Genomic DNA, 26631 nt, shown 5'->3' on the forward strand with positions numbered 1-26631 from the left:
ATGTACCCTTGGGGCAGGAGACCATTTGCCCTCCCTATGTCGGGCAAATGGTCACCTGCCCTGGGGCACATAGTCCCACGTTTTGGCTATAATAACGGAATATATCTATGTGTGTACTTCTTCAACACTTAAGATATTTTCTCTGAAGCATATTGCCTATAGTATGTGATCGAAGATGCTTGAGATTGTGATTTTTGCATATAGCAGATACAGGAAAGCTGTTAATCAATCAAGGAAAACCCAAATATCTACTAGAGCTGACTTTAAAAAGTACCAGGCCGTGTATAGATTTTTGAAAAAGAGAGAATTCTGTATTGCTTGCTTGCGTAAAGCAATCAGCAAAAAGAGTGACTTACACAATGTTTTTGTTCCCCTTCATTTTTTCAAAAGTAGTTCTCGTTAGCATCCACTCAGAGCAATTGGGTTTTTTTGAAAATGTTAGGCAAGAAGTGATGCAGTGGGCACTGCCGGCAATCAAATTGATGAAGAAATGTCAAGTGCTGTAACCGTGGTAACAAAGTGATGTGGCATTGCAAGGTTTCCTTGAAGTTTTTCTCAGAGTAGCCATCTGCGATGACAGACTTCACTTTCTTGTTGAAGTGTGTACGTGCGTGTCGGTTTTTTCTGTCTGTCCAGGCCTCAATATGTACAGTTGCAATGCCTGATGTTCATGATTGCCTGAAAAATTTCTGGGGGGTGGGGGTGGGGGGTGGAGGGGGTGGGGGGAGCTGACTAATGAAGAATTTTTACAAGATATACTTTAAAGGCATTTTGGGTGACATTGCAATATTCAATTGGAAAGCGCAAGCTAATTCAGAACATCCCTTCCTTCCATGGTTTGAAAATTCCTCTCTCCAAAAGCTAGAAGCTAAACTGGACAAATTAATGAGTGGATCTGCTTTTGCCGACGTTATTAAAAATACTGGTACAGCTTAAAATAACAGAGTACTTGCTCAAGTTAATTAAGCGACACCAACAATGATACAGTACATTTTACTGGAAATATAATACCATTGTTCCAGAAATCTCAAAACATTTACTCCTAGTAAAATGTCTTTTAGTGGCTGTGTACATATGACTTGACATTGAATATCTTATGATGATACGAGTTGTAAGAGCTTCCCTTAAAGTGTTTGACATTTCATAGTTTTAGCCACTGTTTGAACAATTTTTTTTTTCAATTTACATTATTCTAGGCTAATTGGATTTCTTTTTATAGTCAGCTGGCTAAATTAACAGTTATGTGTTATGCAAGCCCATTATTAATTTCTTTACTGCAATGAAATCTGAAATTTCGCTCTGCTTAAATCTGACTCATTTGATTTTCCGGCAAAAGTGAGTGAAAGACTTTCTCTTGGTATTCCCTCTACATACAGTGTGCTCATCAAAATGACAAGGAGGAAGTTACATCAATCGAACGTTGCATGATGGGTAATGAGATCCCAGGAAGCCATTGTGCACTCCACAGTCGATCCTGCAAGTCAATGTAAACAGCAGCTCCGGAGCAAGACCACTGCGGCAGCTATAGCTTGTAGGAATATCTCCTTCCAAAGCGCTGAGCCCGTATACGTGTTCCAGCAACAAAAGACACTCTCTGATCATGTTGTTTTCTCATTTAGGACTAAGATGAGGATGAGAAGAGGAAAGTTGCCATCATCTTGGTTTGTTCATCTGGAACAGAGGAGAGAAAGAGCTGTCATTAACGTGTGTGTTGAAGAGTTTATACTGTGATTAGTCGGTGTCATTTTGCGCAAAAAAAACCCAGCTGACACTCACATACATCGTTAAGTGTCATGTACGTCAAAGAGACAAGCAATCAGGTGTGAGAGAGTAATTCAAAAGCCGTTATATATATCCGATGACAACCCTCCCTGATGGTGTGCTGTGACAAGGAATATTTGAGCCTGACTCAGTGACACTGTAACCAGATTCTCTCCGGAGATGATGATGATGATGACCTCTGCCAGATGTGATGTACGCGGCAGTACACTGAGGATCGACCGCGGCATTTTTGATGAACAGTAACCGACTGGAATATAGAAACAGTGTGGCTGAGCTCATCCATGCAGTCCCCCTGGCTTCTGAGATCATGAACACTGATCTGCCAGTGAGAAAAAAAGACCCTTACAGATCGTACTGCTCTTGATTTAATAGAGGTGAGTGTATACAAACGTAGGCTTTCAGTGTGTTCGTGATTGCAGTGATGCTTTGTCATGTTTCTCTTTAGTCATCGCTGTTCGCTGAACGGAATTGAACAGAGAGCGCTGCGATTTATATGCGAGTCCATCAGCGGCATTTCAAATTTGCAGAAAGCGTAATTATTCGGCAGTTTATTTTCAAAGCTCAAAAGAATATTTTGAAGGTCATCGCTGCTGTCCTTTGTGTGTTTTTTGATGTATAATGTTTTGATGTCAGTGACACCGTGTCTGACAAATGGAATGTTGGAAAACATATGGTTTTCAACTGTGTGTGCGTTTTGTGTACGGATGCTTTTGAAAGGATTTGATATTTTATTAGCCAAAATAAAAGGACTGTGCATAGTGTTTTTTCAATTTTGTGCGAATGGAAAAAAAGCTTTAAGTCAAACAAATGCTGCTTTTCAGCCATAATCATGTTTTAGGTATTTCTGATGGTGATTTAAGCACGATTCAGGATACCCATTTTGAAATAATAATAATGATTGAAAAACATGTTAGATTGTTACCATCATAATTTTGAAATTTTTCACAGGGAATTAAAAAGGTGACGCTCAGCACCGTACATGGATTTTATCTGTTGGGTGTTACTATGTGTGGAAATGAGTGTTCCAAAATTGAAATTTGGTCCAAATATTATGTGCTTTCACAAAACAAATACGATCTCAATGAATTTGACGAAGCTTGTGGTTTGATCAATTTGCTTATGTGCAGTAGATTCATTTTTGTTCAGAGAATTAAAGATAATATCTTGAGTTTCCCAATTCCATGGCTGAATTAACAAGTGGTACAAGAATACATTCAACGTCGGTCGTTGAACCACATTTATTAGTAATCCATCGGCTCCCACATCACTAACCAATCAGGCAAATTATGTAACGATATTTGAATATAAACGTAATTAGATTTGAAAAAAAAAGAATTCATTTGATAAAAGGTTAATTTATCACAAATCCCAGATTTTATTGGGATGCACAGCTTTGCATATGGAAGGGTAGAACAGCGGTTGCCACTCTCTGGCAAATACAAGATGTATTCAGCACAATTAATTACATTTTATTGGTGTGAAATCATCAGTCAGGGTCCAGACATTTTATCAGATATTATTTAAAATGTAGTTGGGTTTTGCTTTTGACCCCATAATTCAGGCTCACAGGGCAATTTCACCATTTTTAAAATTGATTTAAAAAATCACTGATATTTTTTATTCAGTGGTTCAGATTCCATTAATTGTAAATTTTGCTAAAATTTATTCGGGAAAATGCCCCCAAAATATATGTACAAATTGAAAATGATCCAAACTTGTAGATCTGTGGGGCAATTAAAGGGAAAAACTGAATTTGCTGTCACTTGTTTCTGGTTTTAAGACAATCTTCAATATGAAATAGAAACATCATGAAGAATATGTTCCAAAAAATTTCCTGCCCTGTACAATTTTTTTTATTCATTTGACTCAACAGAACTTCTTGTAAGACGAATTGTGTCAGTGATACATATATACCTGTTGTGCTATTAGCTTTTTGCAGTTCGAACAAAAGACTACAGTATGACTCACGTATGACCTTTACAATTTCCAAAATGTTTTGATCTTTATGCAAGCCTTAACCTGTTCACCCCCAATTCCCCATGAACAGGTCCACTACCACCATTGATAACAATATGGGATCGGGCCAAACCACGGTGGTGAAAGGGTTAAGGGAATGTCAAACTTAATTTGTTCCTTTAAATTTTTCAGTTGACCAGACATAACACAATGTAACAGACGGTGTGAATAATTCATATTTACATGGAGATCATAGACTGTTACCTCCATGATATTTCTGCTGATGTGCAGTGTCCTCGGAAGGTTATATCTGATTGGTCGATTGTCACTATTCACAGCAACTTGGGGAGTCTTTTTGTATTTTTTTTCATTATTACGGTAAGGTTCGGCTACCCAATTGGATATCAGCCTCCGAGACGCTGCACATCAGCCCTGATATTTAGTAAAACCACAAACCAAAAATGCTTACCGCCATTATTGCTTGCTTGCATAAGCTGTTGTGCAAGTGTGCGGATAAAACTTTTATTGAAATGGAATGGAGAGCTATAATCACATATTCTACTTCAAGAAGTTTACATACGTAAAAATTTACAATGTGTGAAAACTCATGAAAAGTTGCCTTGGGTCCTTAACTAGGAAACTTATACTTAAGTGGGCAAATGGGACACCTGTTCTACTTTTTATAGGTTATGCAAGTTTTATTTTTCTAGGATTTAAATGTGCACGCCGGATGTTGTTCTGGGAAAGCTATATGCGGTATAAAAGCTTTAAAATTAATAAACGGGATCAAAGGAATAGAAACGAGCCATTATCACTCGATCTAACATTAATATCCACCACCAGGTCACCGAGGGGTGATAAATTGTATACCGATGGTGATCATTCTCTGTCATGCAGTATAATATATGTGAAACATCTAATGAAATGGTTTTGTTTGAAATTGGAAAAATCAAATAGACCTAGAGATTTTTGCTGCGGCTGCTTGCAGCTTGGTCACGTTTACACTCCCAGGCACATCTGCAATTGGATCCCATAATGAGAATGGCTGGAAACAAATCTCCGTATGACCGGTCATGTACATTTCCCATTCACTGTCGTATTTTCATGGCTGTCGTTTGCGTAGAAATTGTCCTTCACGAATGCAGGCCTTTTTTTTTCTCATATCCTTAAGGTTTACTTATGGTTCTCAATTTGAATATTCAGTAACAACAGCAAGAAAAAGTATGCCGGGGTTTGTATCTCCGTTTGATTGAATATTATGTGCAGCCTGAGTGAAAAAAGGCTATTCTCAAGTAGTTATGTCTACTCTGCACAAAATGAGATATACCTCTTTGTCGATGAAGTAAGATCTAGTTCAAAAACTTGTTTTTCAAACCCAAAGCACCCCTTAAATATAACATATTGCCAACTCAAGTTCAAACTTAGTGAACAATGTCAAGTGTAATTTTGATATTTCGAGAAAAAGTCCATATATTCAAACTCAGAGTATTTATTAATGGGCCTTGCACAAATCATGTTGACCTTGATTGAGAGTGTTTGAACCACCGTTTCATCGAACGGAGCTGTGAACTTTAAACCTTTGGCTTAAAAAGGAATAAATAAAACAAAAAACAGAAAATTTTATATCAAATACTAAATTATCAAAAAAATGTCATTCATTATTCGGACATGCAGCTGATATTTTGTTTTCATTCTGTAATCAGTCTCTCTTCTTAAATATATCCCTTATCAGGTGCATCAGAAAAACGTGATAATTTTAACCCTCTCACCCTGTTTCCCAATGTAGAGATCCATCTTTGCCACAGCAAACAATGGGATTGGGTCAAACCATGACAGTGAGAGGGTAAAAATTGTGACAATATTGCTGAGAAATTACAGGAAACTCCGTGATGGAGTGCTGGAAAAGGCTTCGTTTAAAAATCAACTGAGTACAATGCTGTGTACCATAGTACCCTGCTCACCCCCAATATCCTGTGAACAGGTCCACAGAGACCATTAAACACAATAGGTTTTGGGCAAACCATCGCGGTGAAGGGGTTCAAATATTGATGGAAATATCGCGATAGTGCGTGTGACAGGTCATCACTTTCAAATGATGTATTGACAATTTCCATCATGAAAGGATGTATATGCCCTCGGGGGAAGGTTTTTCCATCAGTGTTGTGGCTGTTCCTTTATTCTGTTCATGGATATGCACTTTGCTATAATACTTTGACTAGAAATTGTTTGTTCAAAGTCGCAGCGTAACTGAATGAGTAATATTTTTGAAATCACAAAGCTGTGAAGAGTAACCCTGAAGTCAGGCCGATTAGTCATTTCTCCTCCTCTTTTGATGAGAATAAACAAAAAAAAAATATTGAGCAGTGTTGACAAGAATCACATAGGTGATTGGTTTGAGAATCCAGAAATGAGCAACAATTTTATTTTGTCATTCATGGGCCAGCTGCACTTTTAAATGGATTAAAAATTCAATTCATACAAACTTAAGTCATCTTTTCTCATTTTTGATAGTGTGTATGACACGTGTACTTGACTGACAGCAGTAACAATTGAACATGTGAATTACACAAGACTGGAAGACATTATCTCATTATTGATAGCGTGATATGACACGTGTATTTTTGACCAACAGCAGTAACAATTGAACATGTGACGTACAAACGACTGAAAGACATTATCTTAAATGTGCATGCGGTGAGGAATGATGATTTTGATAAATGTACAAAATCCGTTGAGGTATGTTGGCGATTGCAAGAGTTTGTAACATAGACTTAAATTGTGTTTTCCATGATTTATGATGAATTTACCCTTTGAGTGAAATAAATTTTCCGGTAAAAATTTTTGTGCACAATTTTACTAATTTTTATGAATTTTGTGTAATTTTTTTGACAATTTTGGACCAAATGGACATTACTTTTCATTGGCTACAGTTTTGATCGAAAATTGGGAAAAATTCTGAAAAATATTGTGTGGGTTACATTTTATAAAGGCAGCAAAAATTGACTTTGGTGCTCAAAGGGTTTAAAAGCTGGTGTGTAACATAGACTCTTGTGTTTTCCATGGTTTATGATGAATTAAGCTGGTACGCGGCTCAAAGAATGGTAGCATAACTTTACTTCACTTTGTTGTCACATCAAACACTTGTCACACCCTTTGTTGGTTGGGCAATGGTTGTTACATGTCAAAAAGTCATCAAAATGGAACAAAAAACAAACAAACAAACAAACAAAACCATAGTACAGAACTATATCAACAACAAAAACTCTTAGAGAAAGAAAAGAGTATGCCCTGCGGAAATCTTTTAAACAGAAAACTGTGCGACGAATATCAGAGTATTTTATCTCTAAGGCCATGTAAAGAAAATTCTTTGTTTGCCATCCTTGGTTTTCGAAAAACCTACCAGCCAGCCAGGTAAAAGAAAAAACACAGACAAAAAACACAAGTGTATTGGCATAAGCTCATTTCTTATTTGTTTTATTTGTGTTAACATTGTGTTTGTTTTCTTAATTTTCTTTCAAAGCCTACTAGCATGCGGACAGCAAACAAAGAATGTTATTCAACGGGCCTAATCATCATGCATTCTTTGATATATTTTGCTTACGGTAAATATATTATTTCTGTATTCATCAAATATATTAAATTATTTTCTGTGTTCATATCAGTAAATATTGCGTTGTACAGTTGAGTGATATTAATAAGTTTGTTTCTCTGCAGTGGATATCTATTACAATGAAGTGAGAAATGTATTTTGTCTCCTTTTTTGGTTGTCACAGTTATTGTCATGTTCTATCTATCAGAAATGTTTTTGTATGTCTGCCTGTTTCTGTTTTCAGTTTGTAATTGGTACATGTGTGTTCGTGCAACAGTTTTCAGGTTTCTGTCTGGAACGTTTCCAGATGATTATCAACCAATTAAATCAAGAAGGGTTTTTCCCACTCGTTGATTTGGAGTATCCCCAGTTACTTATGAACAATCTTCAGACATTTTCGATTAAACCTTTGAGTGCTGTAATTTTTCCGACCAAAATTTTAGAGCAATATTTCACCAACTTCTATGATTTTGTCTGTAATTATTTTGATAATTTTGGACCAAATTGACATCACATTTCATTGGCTACATTTTTTTATCAAAATTTTTCACAAAAAATTTGAAAAAAATTGACGGGGGCAAATTTTATGATGTTGACAAAAATTGACTTTTGCGCTCAAAGGGTTATTGTGTTGTCAGCAGAATCATCACTTGAAAACTTCCACGGAGGCATTGTGGCCTACAGGATTGAGCGACGGTGAGTTTTACTGTAGCAGAGGGAAGGCAGGATAAACAAACGAACCAAAAAAACACCTAAAATCAACCAAAAAACTAATAAACTAAACCAAGCAAAGGAGCATAAACAAAACCAACAAAAAACAAAACAAACAACAAATAAAAACAAACAAATATACAACCAACCATTCAAGCAAAAACAAATACTCAAGTAATAACTAAATAACAACCAAATAAATAAACAAATAGATATAGTTTAGTTAATTAATTAATTAATTAATATAAGAGAAACACTAAATTGAATAAGAATTGAAAATAATTGACCTAACAACAAATGTAACATATTCAAAATGCGACATCAGTATCCCTACCCTCTATGTGGGAGTATAGTGGGTAGTGATAATGACATCGCATTTTGAATATCATGTTGTTAAGTCAATTATGTTAATTCTTATTCAGTTTATAGTTTTTTCTTGCATTTTTTATTAATTTGTTTGTTTGTTTGTTTGTTTGTGTGTTTAGGAGTTTGTTGGTTTATTTGTCTATATATTTGTTACTTATTTATTACTTGTATGTTTGTTTGTTGTTGTTTGATTTGTGGCTGTTTATTTGATCATTTGTTTTGTTCATTTGTGATTGTTTGTTTATCCTGGCATCCCTGTGGTTCTATACCCAGCTGTGGCTGTAGTAGGGGACTAGCACATATCTATAAGAGGAAGCAGATCAGTTTGAGACTCTTATCATGGTGCTGTGCCCTCAAGCAAGGCACTTTACTCAACATTGCTCAATCGAGTAGAGGGGTTACGGGTCCCTCATCATGTACTGGTATGTGGGCTTCTTGCTCGTTGCCTGACAGAGTAAATAAAAAAAAATTCAGTAACAGGGCTTTTTAATGGCAAGGTTAAAGGTATCTTTTCAATTGTTCCAATTTTGCCACAGTTACCATGGAAAGAGAAAATCTAACCAATCACAGATTTTAAGCGGGTGGCCACTTTTTATAAACAGGGCCCTCACATGGGCATTTTGCATACAAAGGAATGCTCCAATATATGGGCATATGTAGATTACAGGTGACTGTATACCTTTAAGCAATGTCATGGCTGGAGAGAAGAGTTGATGGGTATTATTGACAGTCTCTTACAGATACAAAAAGCTTGCCAGGTAATGAGGTCGTGGCTAATGTATGCATGTGATCAAAAGGAAAAGGAAGATAAATTGTTGAATGAATTTGAAAAAATAACACAACTTTGGTTTGCTTTTTTTGTCAGCAGTACTATGCTTAAAACCACTCGTCAAGTCCTTTCAAGCCATAGATCTTTAGACAAATGCCGTCCATGATGATGAAGTCAAAAGTGAAATCAACCTTTTGTGCCAAATGGTTTATCTCTGATGAGTCCTTAAATGTCGTTGCCAAGGTCGGCTAATTGATATACGATGCAATTTTTGGCTCTGAAAAGGAAGTGTACAGGGTGACCCCATGTCATGTGAAAAGGTAGAATTTCACCTTAGGGACTGTAATTGAGTATCTCTATGGAGGATGATAAACTATCTTCACTTGAAATATCCATCACTCTTTTCAACATATTCTCCAGCCAATTGAAATCAGATGTATAAGTGATGCCACTCTCTTCCCCACCAACAGCTAATGAGAACAGCAAAAGAACAAGTTCAACATCGCCATCGCTGTATCTGACCTCGTCAGATTGGCGTGATCTGGCAGCATATGTCAAATATACCTTTCTCCTTGAGTGTTTGCACTCCCTTTAAAAGTGCAGTGCTGTCATTTTTCAGAAAATCTGCATGCCCATGCCAGCCTCAGTGTTTCGTCTCCATGTTGACATATTTTGATGGTTTAAGAGATACCAAGTAATCCTAATTTACATGCGAAATCATGGCAAGCCACCGGAATAATTAGATTATGGAATAGCAAAGATGCCTTTCACAGTTCATGTATTTTTAGTGATTTACTGACCATATCTGATCAATATGGCATACTATCTACAACTTAATTACCACAGAAATTTGATGATGTTTATCCATCGTCTCCCTGGCAGTAAGAGTTTGAAAGTGCCCGGACTGAATTTTTAACCACCTCCTTCAGAGGCAAAGGATTCAGCGGAACAGTTTTGATTGGTAATGTGCATGTATCTGTGGCTTTGCGATCTGTGTTGATACTAAAGGTTGTGGGTTTGAATCTGATTGAGAATGTACTGAATAAGTTTGATTGAATCATATCGTCGTCTGTCCACTGATGGGAAAGTGAGAGTATTATAATTCAGTTTTATGGATTCTGACTCCTTGCTGTTCTCATCCCTTTGGATTCATAGTAATATAATGTATATAAGATAAATTTTTAATCCTTTTTGCATAAATATTCTTTGATTACTTTTCTTTACTTTTTTGATATGGGCCTATGTGTGCCTGAAATAAATGAATAATAATAAAAATAATAATAACAATAACTACTTATCAGAAGACTGACTGCGGATGTACAATTTTGAAATATCAAAAATTCATTTAATTTAGTTTTTGGACTTGTTTTAATCATATATGTCCTGTTTTTGGAAATTTAACGAGCATGACAGAGATGTGAACATTCAACAAAATTCAACAAATGTTAAAAATAGGAATAACGCAATATTTATACTCGGAATGCCACCACAAAGTGTGTGAAAATCGCAATACATCAGGTCATTAAGATTGAGAACACTTACACAAGCTTGCCGTGAAGCTAGGTCTTATATTTGTAATGAGTCATGTCAGTCGTAGCAAGGACACCATTGACGACATAACAGTGTCTGTTCATATTAAGATTCTTCACAGTTGTTTAAATAGAGTTGATGTTGATGTGGAATCCGTGTCCTAACACCACCTTCTCACCACCATGGTTTGGCCCAAACCTTTTCGTATCAATGGTGATTGTGGACCAGTTTACAGGATATTAGGGGTGAATTGGTGAAGTCATTTGAGAGAACCTTCAGAGGCTGATAATATATACCGATTTGCTCCTGTAAAATTCATGATCATTTTATGGTACCGGTACAGTCAACCCTTTTAGTTTTGCCAAATCCTGTTATTTTCTGTTGGACAAGTTGGACCTGTCCATTTAGAAATGAGGAGGAGGGATGGGGTGTTAGGGCTACTCTCCTTGTCAGAAAAGCTAGAGCAGAATTCAATGGGGGCGTTCACCTGAGTAATTGCGAGTACCGTACAAAATACAGGATACATGATATTTTATGCATTTGCAAGCAACTACATTAAAGATTTATGAAATATGAATATTGATGCACAGAAAACATAGACTTATAACATCAAAGACATGTTTATCTGTATCAATCAAAAATTAATTTGGATTTTTACTTTTTGTACATTTTTAACATCCCCTTCCTCTATGTTTAGGAATATATATACTGGTGTACCGGAAAATGGATTAAAAGTGTTATTATTCTGGCAATGCTCTAGATTGACCAACTTTGTATAAAGTGTAGTCAATGTAATCTGTGCAGAGGGCTTGCCACAGCAGGTTTAGCTCATAAAGGATTGTCATTTAGTAAAGATAGCTACGGAAAATGCGAAAATTTGGCTGTTTTCAAGTAAGCGTGGTTTACTTAGTACAGATCAACCTGAAAAAAGAAATGCAATTTATGTATTAAAGCTGCAGTGCAGTCTGTCTCGACCTCTGCACCACCATGCGCAATAATTCAAGTTTTTTAACTTTTTCACCTTAACCCACCTGTGACACAATCACATACAGTCCCCATTGAAGACAATGCCGTTCTCAATGCACAAAGAAAATCGTCCTAACTGTGCAACGTATTTTTTGGCAAACCATTGAAAATCAATTAAGTGCACCCATAGGGGCTAGTAAAAATTCCTGTCCCTGGGTTTGGGGTAGGGGCATTAGCCAATCAAATGCATAGATACAACTTAGTGATTAAACTTAGCATGTGATTATCACAGGCGCCAGAGAAAAAAATCCTTATAAAATCAGTACCACTAGATAAAACCAAGACACCAAGGTTTATTGACAATATCATAGTCCAACTTATTATAGTGAGATAAACAGGAGCAACGAGAAACCTGTACTGAGACCAAGGTACCCCTACCTCCACCCCCGCCCCAGGGGATGGACATTTTCACTGTGTTATATTTAAAGTACGCAAACAATATGCCTGCTAAAAGTAAATCACGCCCTGATTTACTGGAAGGGGTGACAATCCCCAAGGAGTGCAGAGCTCAAGGAAAAACAACACATTATATCAGAGAGATCATTAAATTTGAAAAACAAGCTATTCCTCATTTAGGCTTCCAATTCGGTCTTGAAACCAAAACTGAAACTTTAAAAACAAGGTACAAATGACCCATGTTGAACGTGAAAAACGCGTTTACCGTTGACAGATGTCAAGGTATCTCTGATTGACGAAAATTTATCCAACAAATATTAATACTTCATTCAAGAACACTCATCTCTATTCAAATTTGGTATTTGTAATGGTGTGTTTATTCATTTATTGATGTGTTAGTCTTTATCTATTTATTTTATTATTTACTATTTTTTTTCATCTCCTTGCGATAAGAGGAAAATTTTCTGCAAAATGCGACAAAAATTTTCTTTTGGTTTTCTGAATGTGAAGGCAGCCTAAAAAACCATCAACAGTATCGTGTTGAAGGCCAAAGAGTCATATGGAATGTTACAGTGTTCTCCAGGGATCAGACATTTTACCAGGAAATTTTCCTTCTGCGTCACCACGGAGGTAGCCATGGCAGCACCTAAGACAATTATGCGCATAAAGATATAATTTGGATCAATTACTTAAATTTTGATAAACTTTATCATGTATTGTAAGTGATAATGTCAAAAATCAGTAGTTTTCAAAATTGTGAAGAAAAGAAAAATGCAAAATGGCAGCTCAGACCTGTTCAATAAAAATTTTATAAACATTGAGAACCTTTTTTGCCTTTGATATCTGGATGTGTGCTTTGAAACATGCTATTGGACAAAGTACATCATTCCAGCCTGCACAATATCAATTGAAATGTGATTCTAAAAATGGTAATAATCTACTGGCACCTCCTCTTTTGTAAACAAACATTAGGAATTTCTACTGAATACTGGCTGATACAGGTTGCTGTAGAATTCGCTAGCTCTTGTACTCGGTTGCAAACAGTTCATAAATCAGAAAAGTCTTGGGGCATGTCATCATATCTTCGACAGAGTATCTTTGAGAAATGATATTCTTCAGGTTTACAGTGATCGACTGCCGTCAGCTGAGAGTATGCAGTCACGCTCTTTGCGCCGTGTACTTGTGGTTTTCCTTTTATGTGTGTGCTGATAATTTTTCACTCATCTTGAAATGTAGGCAGATTCACCATTGTACCAATACAGTGGAAATACGATTGTGTAGCATTTTTACCACTGCATAGAATGCCGCTGAATGCAGTTTGCAGTGTGTTTGGCAATTCTGTCAGCAGATGAGAGCATCCAGTCATACGGGTGGTCAATTAAAAGAGTGGTCAAAGTGATAGGGTTTTTATGGTAAAGCTTGGCTGTAAGATTCCTCATGTGCTATTTATAGCAATTATGCAATCTGTGTAAACAGTGCAATGAAAGTGTAACATGATTCCTTATAATGCTTTTGATGGCCTTGAACTTCTTAAGTTTCAAACATTTGTCTCTTTAGTGTGCTTTCTCTGAGTACGCACAGTCTCAATTTATTCAAACAGAACTTACTTACAATGTTAATTTGAAAGTTAAAATGTGCTTGGTTAATAGGATGAAACTACTGATATTAAAAGATAACCAGCTCAAGATTCTTTATAACCTGACAGATATGCTGCTTTTTTATGACGTAAATCTTGATTTAAGCAAGTCTTGTTTACTTTAATTAGAATGTAATTAACTCTCGTTTATTTGCTATTGTAGACTAATATAGTCTGATGAAATATGCAAATCTGTATTTTTACAGAATTTTTTTCCATTTTTGGTCAGGCCATCCTGAAATGAGCTTTCAAAGATGTCCACCTTCATCAATACATGTGTCACAAAAGGTTATTCTCTACATAACACAGCAGAGCTCTGTCAACTGTTGAGTCGCTTGTTTTTTCAAAACCGCTGGTCAGACAGCTTTAATATTTGGTTTACATGTCCCTAGGATGACCTTAGTGAGATGATTTCATACAGTCAGGAAATACTTAATTTTGTATCCATGTCTATAGTAGCTTCAGGGACTTTGGCCCTATGTTTATTTTATCCCTTTCATTTTTAGCTCATATTTGGTTTTATATATAAATACCAAAAAGAGCTTATATGATGAGTCTAAGTGGCGTCTATGTCTGTATATTTGTGGGTATGTGCGGATGTATGTCCGTCACACACAAAGGCTCCCATACCGCCAAAGCTACCGTCTCAGTATTTGGTGTACAGGTAGATGTAGGGGTTGAGATGTGAATTTGTTCAAATGAACACATCAGTGTCAAAAATGTGCAAATGAGGTAAGAAAAAGCGAAATTCTGAAACAGGCTTAATACTCCACTGACTTGAGTCATTTCCTGTCATTGTCATTGAAATGTTACATATTAACAGACCTGCTTAAACCATATGCAGTAGAGGGGAGGAAGACCGTCAGTAGAGGGAGGAAGACCGTCTGTGGTCAAACTAAGGAGGGCTAGCTGCCTTTCTGCTATGCATGTTGCTAAAGTTGACCTCCAGTACCTAAAGTTTCAGACCTTAATTACTTTTGTCATTCTTGTTTTTCTGGTTTAAATATTTCTTGTTGTTTTTCTGGTTGTACTGTGCAGAAATCATTGTCATAACATCAACGTAGAATTTTCCTGCACTGAACAGATAGAAACAACATTTATTGTTGATCTTCGGTACCCATACTGGTATGTACCAATTCTGATCAAATTTGAGCGACACCGGATAATTGCGGTATTTTTAGTGTTGTGTGAAGCGTATTGAGATTTTTTAATGTAATGCACTCTATAAGAAATTAATATAAGTATTATTATTATTATGTGCATTAGAGCTTATGATGTATTTTACAGCCATCCTGTGTGTAGGGACAGCCGAATATATTGTAACTTAATATTAAAGCTCAAATCAAAATACTGAGAATGGCACACTTGCACTGTCTCACCATGTGGTTCTGTTATTATTACATACAAGAGAAAACACAAAAAATGATGCTGTATGATGTTTGAACATTGGCAAAATGATATGAACCAACTTTCTACTTTTGCAAGTAGGTTTCTTGTATAATGATGTCATCAACTTCTCATTGGCTACTAGTGCCACACCCTCTCTTCTGATTGGTTAGAGTACTGTTTACATATCTATGGGTCAAAGGCTAGTGTATTTGCGGGACTAAGGTCTCGCAAAAGCCTTTCACTGGGCATTGTCTCTGCAATCAATGTAAGATAGAATCCTCAGTATTGCAAAATAACCTATATTTTCTAAAAAAACTTATTTTTAGATTTTCAAATGGTAAAGGTTGACTAGTTATAAATACAAACATCAAACGAATACTTTCCAAATGAGCTGAAACCTGATTGAAACTGGCGTGAAGAAAAGAAATATCGGAGGATGCTATAGTTAAAAATATCCAAACTTTCAGAAATTTAATATTCTTCTATCTGTGATACAAATTTACAGTTTTCTATATCATAGTTATTGTCCGTGAAATCTTCCATTCCGGGAAGCTATTGTCTTATGATGAACTATTACTTGCATATGACAACATCTGGGTTGTTCATATATACTAGTTGTTTGCAAACAAAAATTAGTTCTGGTTAAAAAGTACTCATTAACATAGGAATATGGCATAATGTTTTTTGGTATTTGCACTGAAGTGCAATTACCGGTATCGTTAGGATGGTTTGCTTTGTAATGTGGTATACAAAGTGGTAATGATGTCTTTTAGTTCGACTTTTCAATGCGATATGCTGATGAATTAATCACTGAATATTACAGTTTGTGTCCATGACAACGAATTGCATAAAATTTGCATACAAATTAATAAAGCATTTCATGCGCAAAATAATCAGCACACTTTGTGATAAATTACGATCTCTGATAAACTGACAACTGTAAAGAAAGGATGTTGTACACAGCACGGGGATTGCCATACCCAGAGGCTCGTCACGTTTTTAAAGACACAGCCATCATAAATTTGTTTGAAAAGGTCTAATTTGCTTTATGTTGACCGGTGATGAACTGTGAAATGTTGACATCTGATTATATAAGCACATCCATGCTTTGTGTGTTTTACATGATCCAGATATTTCAAGATGTAAATGAGATTTGAACATCCATAATGGGGCCCTTTGAGCGTCAAAGTCAATTTTTGTCACCTTTGAATAATAAACCCAAGTCAATTTTTTTTAAAGATTTTTGCCAATATTTTGATAAAAAACTGTAGCCAATGAAATGTGATATCCATTTGGTCCAAAATAAAAAAAAAATTACAGAAATACTCATAAAAATTGGTAAAATGTTGCACTTAAATTTTGGTGGGACAAAATTATGGCACTCAAATGGTTAACTGCTGCTTCGTCCATAAGGAATACTACAGTACAGAGCGCATTTTCACCAATCACCTTTTGATATTGCCATGGTATATAGTCTCCTGTAGTTTCCTTCAACTTAATTGGCAATTTTGCATGTCAGTATCAACATCAGATATTAGAGTTTATTTCAGTATTTAGGGTTTTGGTGTTTAAGGAAAAACAAACTTTGAAAACAAGAATGAAACGTGTATGATAATCTTTTGAAAGCTAGAAACATGGTCATGTGTAGGTTAGTACAAGGCCTCGGTTAGTATGGTGATTTGTTGCCATGCCTACTCATGTGTGACTTGTTTTTATGTTGTCAGGTGATGAACTGTATAATGTTGTGTTCTGATTATATAGGCACATCCATGCATTTATGAAGCTCGAAATTGCCAGTATAATTATACGTTTTGCATGAGCTGCATTTTTTCAAGTTTTGCACAAGATTTGAGCATCCATAATGGATATTGAAATAATGCTGCAGTTCTTCATTCGCAATACAAAGCCTAATTGTCACAAATCATCCTTTAACCCTTTCACAACCATGGTTTGTCCCAAACCCATTGTTATCAATGGTGATTGTGGACCTGTTTACAGGAACTTGGGGGTTTAAAGGTTAACCCATTGAGCGCTGTAATTTTCTCCCGCCAAAATTTTAGTGCAAAATTTTACCAATTTTTATGACTTTTCTGTAATTTTTTGATAATTTTGGAACAATTGGACATCACATTTCATTGACAATAGTTTTTAGTCGCCACGGACACCGTCCGGGGGGACTTATAGGTTTGGTCATGTCCGTGCGTGCGTGTGTCCGTGCGTGCGTGCGTGCGTGCGTCTGTGCGTGCGTGCGTGCGTCCGTCCGTTCACGCAGATATCTCAGAGACGCCTGGAGCGATTTCATTCAAACTTAGTAAATGGATTACTTCATATGTCATACAGATGCACGTCGATTTGTTTTGTGATACGATCCAATATGGCTGCCAGGCGGCCATTTTATTATGATTTTTTCATGTACAGAGCCATTACTCTAGCATGTTTCAACCTATTTTATTCAAAGTTGGTACAAGGACATTGACCTATGTCATACATATGCACCTCAATTTGTTTTGTGATACGATCAAATATGGCTGTCATGCGGCCATTTTGTTACGATTTTTTCATATACAGAGCCATAACTCAGGCATATCTGAACCGATTTTATTCAAACTTGATACAAGGACATTGACCTTTGTCATACATATGCATGTCATTTGTTTTGTGCTACAATCCAATATGGCCACCAGGCGGCCATTTTATTACAATTTTTTCATGTACAGAGCCATTACTCAGGCATGTTTCAACCGATTTTATTCAAAGTTGGTACAAGGATATTGACCAATGTTATAGCTATGCACATCAATTTGTTTTGTGATATGATCCAATATGGCCTCCATGCAGCCATTTTGTTACGATTTTTTCATGTACAGAGCCATAACTCAGGCATATATCTCAACCGATTTATTCAAAGTTGGTACAAGGACTTTGACCTATGTCACACACATGCACATTGAATTGTTTTGTGATAAGATCCAATATGGCCGCCGTGTGGCCATTTTATTACGATTTTTTCATGTCCTGAACCACAACTCAGACATGTATCAAGCGAATTTATTAAAAAGTATTTTGATCACAGACCTCATGAAGAGGACTCTATCCTCTCTTAGGACCTGTAATCAAAGTACCCATTAACAAGTGGGGACTGTGTCATCAACGATGACTTGTTTCTTAAAATTTTGTCAAAAATCGGAGAAAAATTGACTGGGGTTTGTTTTATATACGGGACTAAAATAGACTTTGGTGCTCAAAGGGTTAATACTACCATGTTCATCTGAAAAGGCAATCTCATGTAGTTTCCTTGAACTTGACAATTTTGTTTGTCAACATCAGATAAGAGTTTCCCCAGAACCCTTTATCACCAATCATCTTTTGACATTGCCATGTTTATCTTAAAATACAATCTCATACCAGTTTCCTTGAATGTGAACAATTTTGTTTGTAAGTATCAACATCAGGTAGGAGTTTATTTCAGTGTTGACGATTTTTGGTGCTCAAAAGAAATGCTTACAATAATCTTCTGAAAGCCAGAAACATGCGGTGCGCGGTCATCCATCGGGTAGTATGGGTGATTTGTTGCCTGCGTTAGTCGTTTCAGAGATTATTTCTGAAGGGCAACTCGGATAACTTCAAGCAGCGTAAGAAGGAGATCACTTATAATTACCGGTAGACTTTGGAAAACACAAGACTTTCAGCGCGTCTTATATGTACTCACAGATTTTTCGCTCAGCATGATTTCTTTTTCTGCCATGAAGCGATCTGTGAATATGGCTTGTTGATCAAATTCCTGCTCAGTGGAATGTTTATCAGTGCGCAGGGATTCGTCGCTCAGGAATGGATAAATCATATTTCATCGAAACTTTGATCGTACAGCTCCATCAGCTTTGATATTTGATGCATTTGACACAGTAATTGTTTTGTCTGTAAAATACAAGTTCTTAATTAGTGCAAAAGTCGATGTCAAAATACCCAGTATCCTACTCGTCAACACAGCCTGTGTTTTCGTTATGCCTAATTTTATTTGGAATTTTGCTTCTGAATTCTGGTCAAGGCTATTCGATTTGTTTGACAATGACGACATTGCATATTGTATGCAGTGCATTTGTCTTGTAGCCATGGCTTACTGCTGAGCTTTGCATGTCCACCGACTTTAAGGAGATGAATACACAACACAAACTTGTTTTGTAAAATAACAATGATGAAAATTTTATATGAAAAGATTCAGCTTCATGAATTGTCCCTTTAATGAGTTATGAAGCCTTTTTTCATCCCACAAATTCAATCATTTTGAGTGCCAAATGAACTGTCATTTTTATGCCGGGCCCTACCCGCATATTTCATTGTTTCATGTAAAAAATATTATATGTATCATGTTGTAAAATTATTTCGCTTGAGTGGATATATTCACCTGGCTGCACATAGTTGATAGATGATTTGAGTACAAATATACAAAGCACTTGAGTTAAATATGTTCTCAGCAAAAGAGTTTAAATACTGAATGCCAACCAGTCCCAGAGAACTGCTATTGAAAAAGGGTTTCTTTCACCATCAGAGATTTTCAAAGGGAAAGCTGTATGCTCACATTATCGAGATACTCATATCTTTTGAAAATCTTGCACGAACGTGAGTGAAGTGAAATATGGTGATTGATTGGTCAGTTTGTGTTCTCATGAAACAGCATGATTGATTGGTCAGTTTGTGTTCTCATGAAAACAGCATGATTGATTGGTCAATGTAATTATAATCCCAGAATTACAAGAAATGACGCAGTTGTAGGAACCATTTGCCCGCTAAGCACCGGTACACATATATTCTAACAACTTTGTCTTAATAATAGCTACTCGGTGTGCTTTGTACGCAGTATACCGCATACAATACCAGTAGTTATTCATTGCAAGGAAAATGCTATATATACCAGTATAGCTGAAAATACTGGTAGGTACTGGATTGTTCAGGGGTGCAGTTAAAAATATCTGATCTATTGACCTAGAATCACAGTTTTCAAAAGATGTTTTTTTACAGAAACAAACATTACAATAATTGTACAGTATCAGTGCATTTCTTTGTCCCGTCACAAATAGCCGTGTGTTATACCTGCACTTTCAGTCAGTAAAAGCGACATTCAAATCACTGCCTTCTATTCATGTGTCTCCATTGAGATTTCATACACTGGTAGCCAAAAAAAAATGTAAGTAGTTAATCGTCAGGCAGCATTGCCTCTATACACACTTGAAGATGAAATCACACATGCATCTATTCTGATTCTTAACCTACTTGACACTTTTGTACTCAGCACTCTGTCTGTATTAGATTTCTCGTCTTAGAGGAGTTAAGCTGTTTAAGGAAACCAATAGTATTCCCATAGACCCTAGTGAATTTTTTCTTTTTTGATCAAAGGAGCTGAACTGCGTGTTCGCATTAAACTCCTTAGGTTGGCAGTCACCCACATTCCATTGGAAATAATCGTGGCAGTCGCCCATGTCTAAGTGAAAACTGATGGCAATTGCCTACATGCCATTGGAAACAATAAAATGCCCATATTCCATTTTAGACAATGACCATTACCCATTGTAAATGCCCATATCCAATAAAACAATGGCAATTGCCCATATCCAATTGGAAACGTTGGTAAACGCCCATATCCCATTAAAATAATGCCAATTGCCCTTATCCAATCGGAAATAATGGTAATTACTCGTAAAACAATGGTATAGTCACCTACCAGTGGCAGGCATCCATAAAACAATTGCAGTTGCTGATATCCAATTGTAAACAATGGCAATCACCAATATCCCATTAAAAACAGCGGGCACCTATCAAACAAAGGCAGTCACCCCATTATTGCAATCACCCATATCCAATTTAAAACAATAATGGCCCATGTCCAATTTAACCCTTTGAGTGCCAAAGTCATTTTTTGTCGCCTTTATAAAATATACCCCAGTCAAATTTTTGCAGATTTTTGCAAAAATTTTGATAGAAAACTGTAGCCAAATAAATGTGATGTCTATTTGATCCAAAATAATAAAAAAATGTACAGAAAAATTCATAAAAATTGGTGAAATCTTGCACTTAAATTTTGGTGGGAAAAATTACAGCTCTCAAACGGCTAAAATGATGGTAATTGCCCATATCCCACTTAAAACAATGGCAAAATACAACAGTCTGGTGGTATGGTAAAGCACAAATTTACTCTGAATTAGAAATGCATGCAGTCCTGTATTAACAACCCATTCTGGAAACGTTTCACTTTCAGGATTTTTCCTTCAAATGAATATGAAAACATTCCCTGCAACTTCAATTTGTAGACGAAACTGGCTTTACTTAATGCCATTAGGACATGTCATCACCACAGAATCTCCATGATATAAAATGGACTAACATTAATCAGTGTCACAACTCTTGATGCCAATAGGAGGGTTATTCAAAATACAATTAGCTAATTTAAGAAACAATAACTACTTGTTCTTTGAGTCAAATTTACAATAGTTCACTCCAGAAGATGTAATCTTTATCCCATCATGATTTGCATCTGAAAGTGATGTTTATATCAACTGTATTGACCTGAAGCATAACTTCCCCATCTAAATATCAACTTTTGACAAATCTTCAAGATTGTGATTCCAACCCATGACAAAGAGGGACTGTCATGTTTCTATATTGAGATACTGACTCCTAGAAGTGATGGGTGCACGACATTTTGCCAGTGTGTACATGCACCTGTTGGGACCATGGCAACCACTTAGTGTCATCTCTGGCAACTTGTTGTCAAGTTCTCGACAGTACTTGACTCTTTGCTGTTCAAAACCTCTAACAATCGAACCTGGGGCAACCCAGGGAACAGTCGCCAATGCCATGATGTTGTAAAATACCCTATCAGCCTCCTTCAAATTTCGTCCAAAATAGTAAGTCTTGCATTTTCTACCAAAGTACTTTCAGTAGGTGTATCATATGAAAGTGCAAACAACCCTCAGAGGAACCTTGAAATGCAGTGTTGACCTTCATCAACAACATACCGATATTTGTACACTTCAAAAAGCGTGCTGTACTATAGTGGCCTAGCAAGTATCATCTCAATTGCTGCATTATAAACCTGTCCTATTGAACGTTGGGGAATTGATTTGGATTCACAGTTTTGTCCAAACATTGTGGTACAAAGTGACATGTATATTCCATTGGGCTGGGAGGTTTGCCTATTTGTGTGATGTATATATCTGTACCTCATGTCACCGTAATAAAAATACCACTACAGCAGCTGCAGTAGTATTTACTGGTTCCCTTACAATTGCACCAGGGACAACTGATTCTCCTGAGCCCCTTCCAACATCTTCCTTGGGGGAAGGGAGAGGGAGGGGGAAAGGGGCAATTACCTTGTGTTGTATTCTTTTTATGGAACGAAAGGCCATTTTCAAAATAAGACGTATTCAAGGTGTGAATATTTACACGTGTACTGCAGGTAATTATAAGATGAAATAGTTAGATAGCATTATTAAATTTATTAACTACTTAATGTCCATAGTAAAGAAATTACAGCAGAAGAGAAAACCAGCGCAAAGAGTCCAGCTTAAATCACGCTGTGAAAATTCATTGAAAGTTATCGCAAAGGATGCGCCAGAGTGAAAGATTCATTTTCTACAAGAGAAATTTAGTGAGTGAAATAATATACGTATTTTCAACTGTAAGGAAAAGGCACTGTATATTAGTTTCTACATTTGCAAAGTCCTCACCAAATAAATATTTTACTTCAAGAAAACATGGTCGCAGGGAGGTTACAAGCTCATTGTAATACAGTAGTATGGAAAAATTCTGGCAAACTTCTAGCCACAAAATCATGATATAATTAAGAGAGTATAGTTTAAATACAAATTAAAAATCTTCTAACACTGTTTTTTACCTTTTGGCAGTTTCTAATTTCTGCCAACCTACACCATATACACAATCTTTTCTAATGTACAAATCACTGAATTGTTGATCACAGATGCAGAGCAAGACAAAGAAGAGTCAATGTATATATTTTGAGCTTTGGTGTTGTTTACTATTCACTGTTCATGAAAATACATGTCTTAAAGAGCACTAAATCTAAAACTATGGAGTGTATTTGAAATATGGTCTGAAAAGTGCAACTTTTATGAGGACTTTGTCTTCGCCTACGTACATGTCTTATAGAGGTTCATTTTGCCGTGTGTGAGTCTCACGTACACCAATGCAGGCAAATGCAATTTCCTGGTTGTGTTGTCGATGTTAATAGAAATTTGAATGTATCACTTAGACTCCATTACTTGCGAAGAATGGTCATGATGCATTCAACTCACAGGGCTGTTTGCCGTGGCTGGCTTAGTACACTGTGGTTTTTAGAGATAATTTGAATTAATATGACCTTCGCTTGTGATGAAGGCAGGTAGATCAATCAAACCTTTGTGACAAGGAAATAATATAAAGGATTTTGTGTGTGAGATTCAACAGAAGGCACTCTTCAACTCTTCTGCTAGGAAATTGTATTTTCTTATTCTCAGACTATTAACCCTGTGAGTGCTGTAATTTTTCCCATTAAAATTTAAGTGCAACATTTTACCAATTTTTATTAATTTTTCTCTAATTTTTTTGATAACTTTGGATCAAACGGACATCACTTTTTATTGGCTATAGTTTTCCATCAAAATTTTGGCAAAAATCTGAAAAAAATTTCACCGGGATACATTTTCAGAAGGTAACAAAAGTTGACTTTGGCGCTCAAAGGGTTTAAGTCAGATTTATTCACAATTCTGAATATTGATTGGACGTCAATAAAAACTTGAGCACACTATCAGAAGGCACATATACGCAGGCTATGATAACTCCTGATTAAAATCAGATGTAGAGACAGCTCCATCTGTACTTTCATTCGTTCTTTCCTTTTGTCAAATTTGACACCAGCAAAGAACAATAAATATAAAAACCAAGTAATCTCTAAGTTTGAGTTTAATCTGATTTGCTGAGATAATACATGTACGTCATTACACAAATTTTGCTCACACATTTCTGTGGTCATTATTTCAGTTTCAGCAGGAATATTTTATTCACGTACCGATACAATATAGATGCTAAATTTTAACCAATGGGAGCATACATTTACTGAAAAAAAAATTTCAAAATTTGTATTTCTTGTTCTATTTTTTTCGAATATTCAACGCAGCATTGATTATTGGCAGACCCAAGAAGAGAGCTAGCGGATGCACACATACTCTGATAGACACACCTTGAAAATTAGCTGACATCATTCAATACAGGCCAGGGATGAAATACAGAGTTTCAACATGTGATTTACTGTAACACGTTTTAGCATGGCACGCTCCCTTTAATGAGCAATTATAACACAAGGCGTTCACCAGCCGATTGTCTCTGACCTTTGACATTAAACCTTTGCAGAATACATACCTGGTAACCAAGTTAAAGTACAATAATTGATTGGCCATTTTTTAATAATTTTCTGTATTTTTTTTTTACGCTCCCAGCTCTGGGTCCGACAATTAGGTCGTTGCCATGGTTACCATAGCAACCGGTTTGTGCGAGGAACACTAAAGACCGCCTAATGAAATGGCATTGATCACGTTCATGTTAGCTGGTGTTACGAATTTTCAAGAATACGTTGAATATAAACATTTAAAAGATGTGCGTCGAAATCATCGGAATCATAAAATTCAAAATGAAAACCAAAATGGAATTGATGGCCGGTCTATGACTTTCAGACCCATTATCAAATGAATATTGCTTTTTCAACTTTATCTGATTTTTCCAAAAATCTACTATAAAATATAGTATATCAGTATATTCAAACTTTTATTTGCCAAATTGTATCGCCACGTTTATGTCAGATAATTGGCAATTAAGCAGGGCCTAGGAGTTTCAGAAATCAAACTGCAGTATCTGACAGAATTTTTTACACTGCTGGTCACGTTTTAATCCAATTTAACTTTTAACGGCCAAGCTGTGCAAGTCATTCATCATATCTGTACAATGCAAAACTCCTGAGGAGGCCAGGAATTATTATTAAACATCAACACAGCAGTTCTCCCTGACAAAATTAATTTTTAGGTATCCGAAATAGAAACTTTGCAATGCAACAAAAAAAGGGATAAATCGTATATTGGAGGGACAATAGCTGTAACTTTTGATAATGTAGTCAAGTTTTTTTGTTTTGTGAATTTGTAAAAAAAGTGCATTTTTAATTCCCCATATTGTAAAAAATGTTAAAGTACAAACTGTTGGCCTTGACAACAATGTTAGTACATTGTAAATTCTCCGAACTAAAATTCAATCGTTGGATTGAACATTATATATACACACATGCTGTATTTAACCCTTTGAGCGCCAAAATCAATTTTTATCACCTTTATAATATATCACCCAGTCAATTTTTTCAGAATTTTGCCAAAATTCTGATAAAAAAACTGTAGGCAATGAAATGTGATGTCCATTTGGTCCAAACTTATAAAAAAAAATTGCAGAGAGATTCATAAAAATTGGTAAAATACTGCACTAAAATTTAGTGAGCAAACTTAAGCACTCAAAGGGTTAAAAGTTAAACACCAAGCATTTAGACATGATTTCACGGCATGGGACAAGAAACTGTCGGTTACAGCTGAACAAAAATAACGGAAAATACGTCAAGTTAGAGTGAATGGAGCATAGGCAAATAACGCTGTTTGCCATTCGCAGCTACTAAATGTGGCTGCACGCGCACGACATGGGACTGAGTGCTGCTTGTAATGCTGACAAATTTTGTCACTGTTGCTTTGATGGCTGTTGCTGTAGCATGTAGTGTGAGCCGTTAATATGTCTTTTAGTGTTCATCATAACATTAGCAGTCGCCTGTTATGTTGAATTTCCTTGCATGCATAATTTAGCAAAATGTTATCTAAATTAGCGGGCAAATATACGGTACATCATAACATTAGCAGTCGCCTATTATGTTGAATTTCCTTGCATGCATAATTTAGCAAAATGTAATCAAAATTTGCGGGCAAATATTGGTTTTTTGCATATTGATAAGAGAACAAGGACGTCATTTGCGAAAGCACTATTTTACTGTCGTGCCCTTTCAAGCATGGTTGAACATATTCAATGCTCTAACACAGTATCTGCTTACTGTGCAGTTTTGATTCTGACTAGAGAATTTGACATTGAGGTTTGAACACCACGCAGTCAAGATCAGACAGATTCTTTTTTGACAAAATATTGACATTTAACGCATGTACTCGCGGATCAAACACAATTACGTTCAAACTACAGTAATTCATCATGCTTGAAATGGCAGACATGTGAATGTCAGGTTGCTGGGTATTGTATTTAACAATTGCCTTTTCTCAGGATGAAATCATAAATAGTGAGTTACAGCATTGATAAAACCACAGACCCGTTCAGCACCGGACTGTTTATGCAGGCATGAAACTGGTTGCAAATTTTCCTGGTATGTAACAGTATGAGTAGGGAGTGTGGTACCTGTGACTT

The 26631-nt window shown here is 36.2% G+C and overlaps 1 protein-coding gene across 1 annotated transcript in view; it reads left to right on the top strand.

Moving 5' to 3' along the window:
- LOC139142366 (high-affinity lysophosphatidic acid receptor-like) overlaps positions 1 to 26631 on the top strand; it is a 64216-nt gene that overhangs the window by 12346 nt on the left and 25239 nt on the right. The window contains exon 2 of the mRNA XM_070712285.1: positions 1620 to 2156. The gene's annotated coding sequence lies outside the window, so the exon portion shown is untranslated. The remainder of the gene's footprint in view (positions 1 to 1619; positions 2157 to 26631) is intronic.

The sequence above is a fragment of the Ptychodera flava genome, chromosome 10 (assembly GCF_041260155.1).
Source record: "Ptychodera flava strain L36383 chromosome 10, AS_Pfla_20210202, whole genome shotgun sequence".
Taxonomy (NCBI): domain Eukaryota; kingdom Metazoa; phylum Hemichordata; class Enteropneusta; family Ptychoderidae; genus Ptychodera; species Ptychodera flava.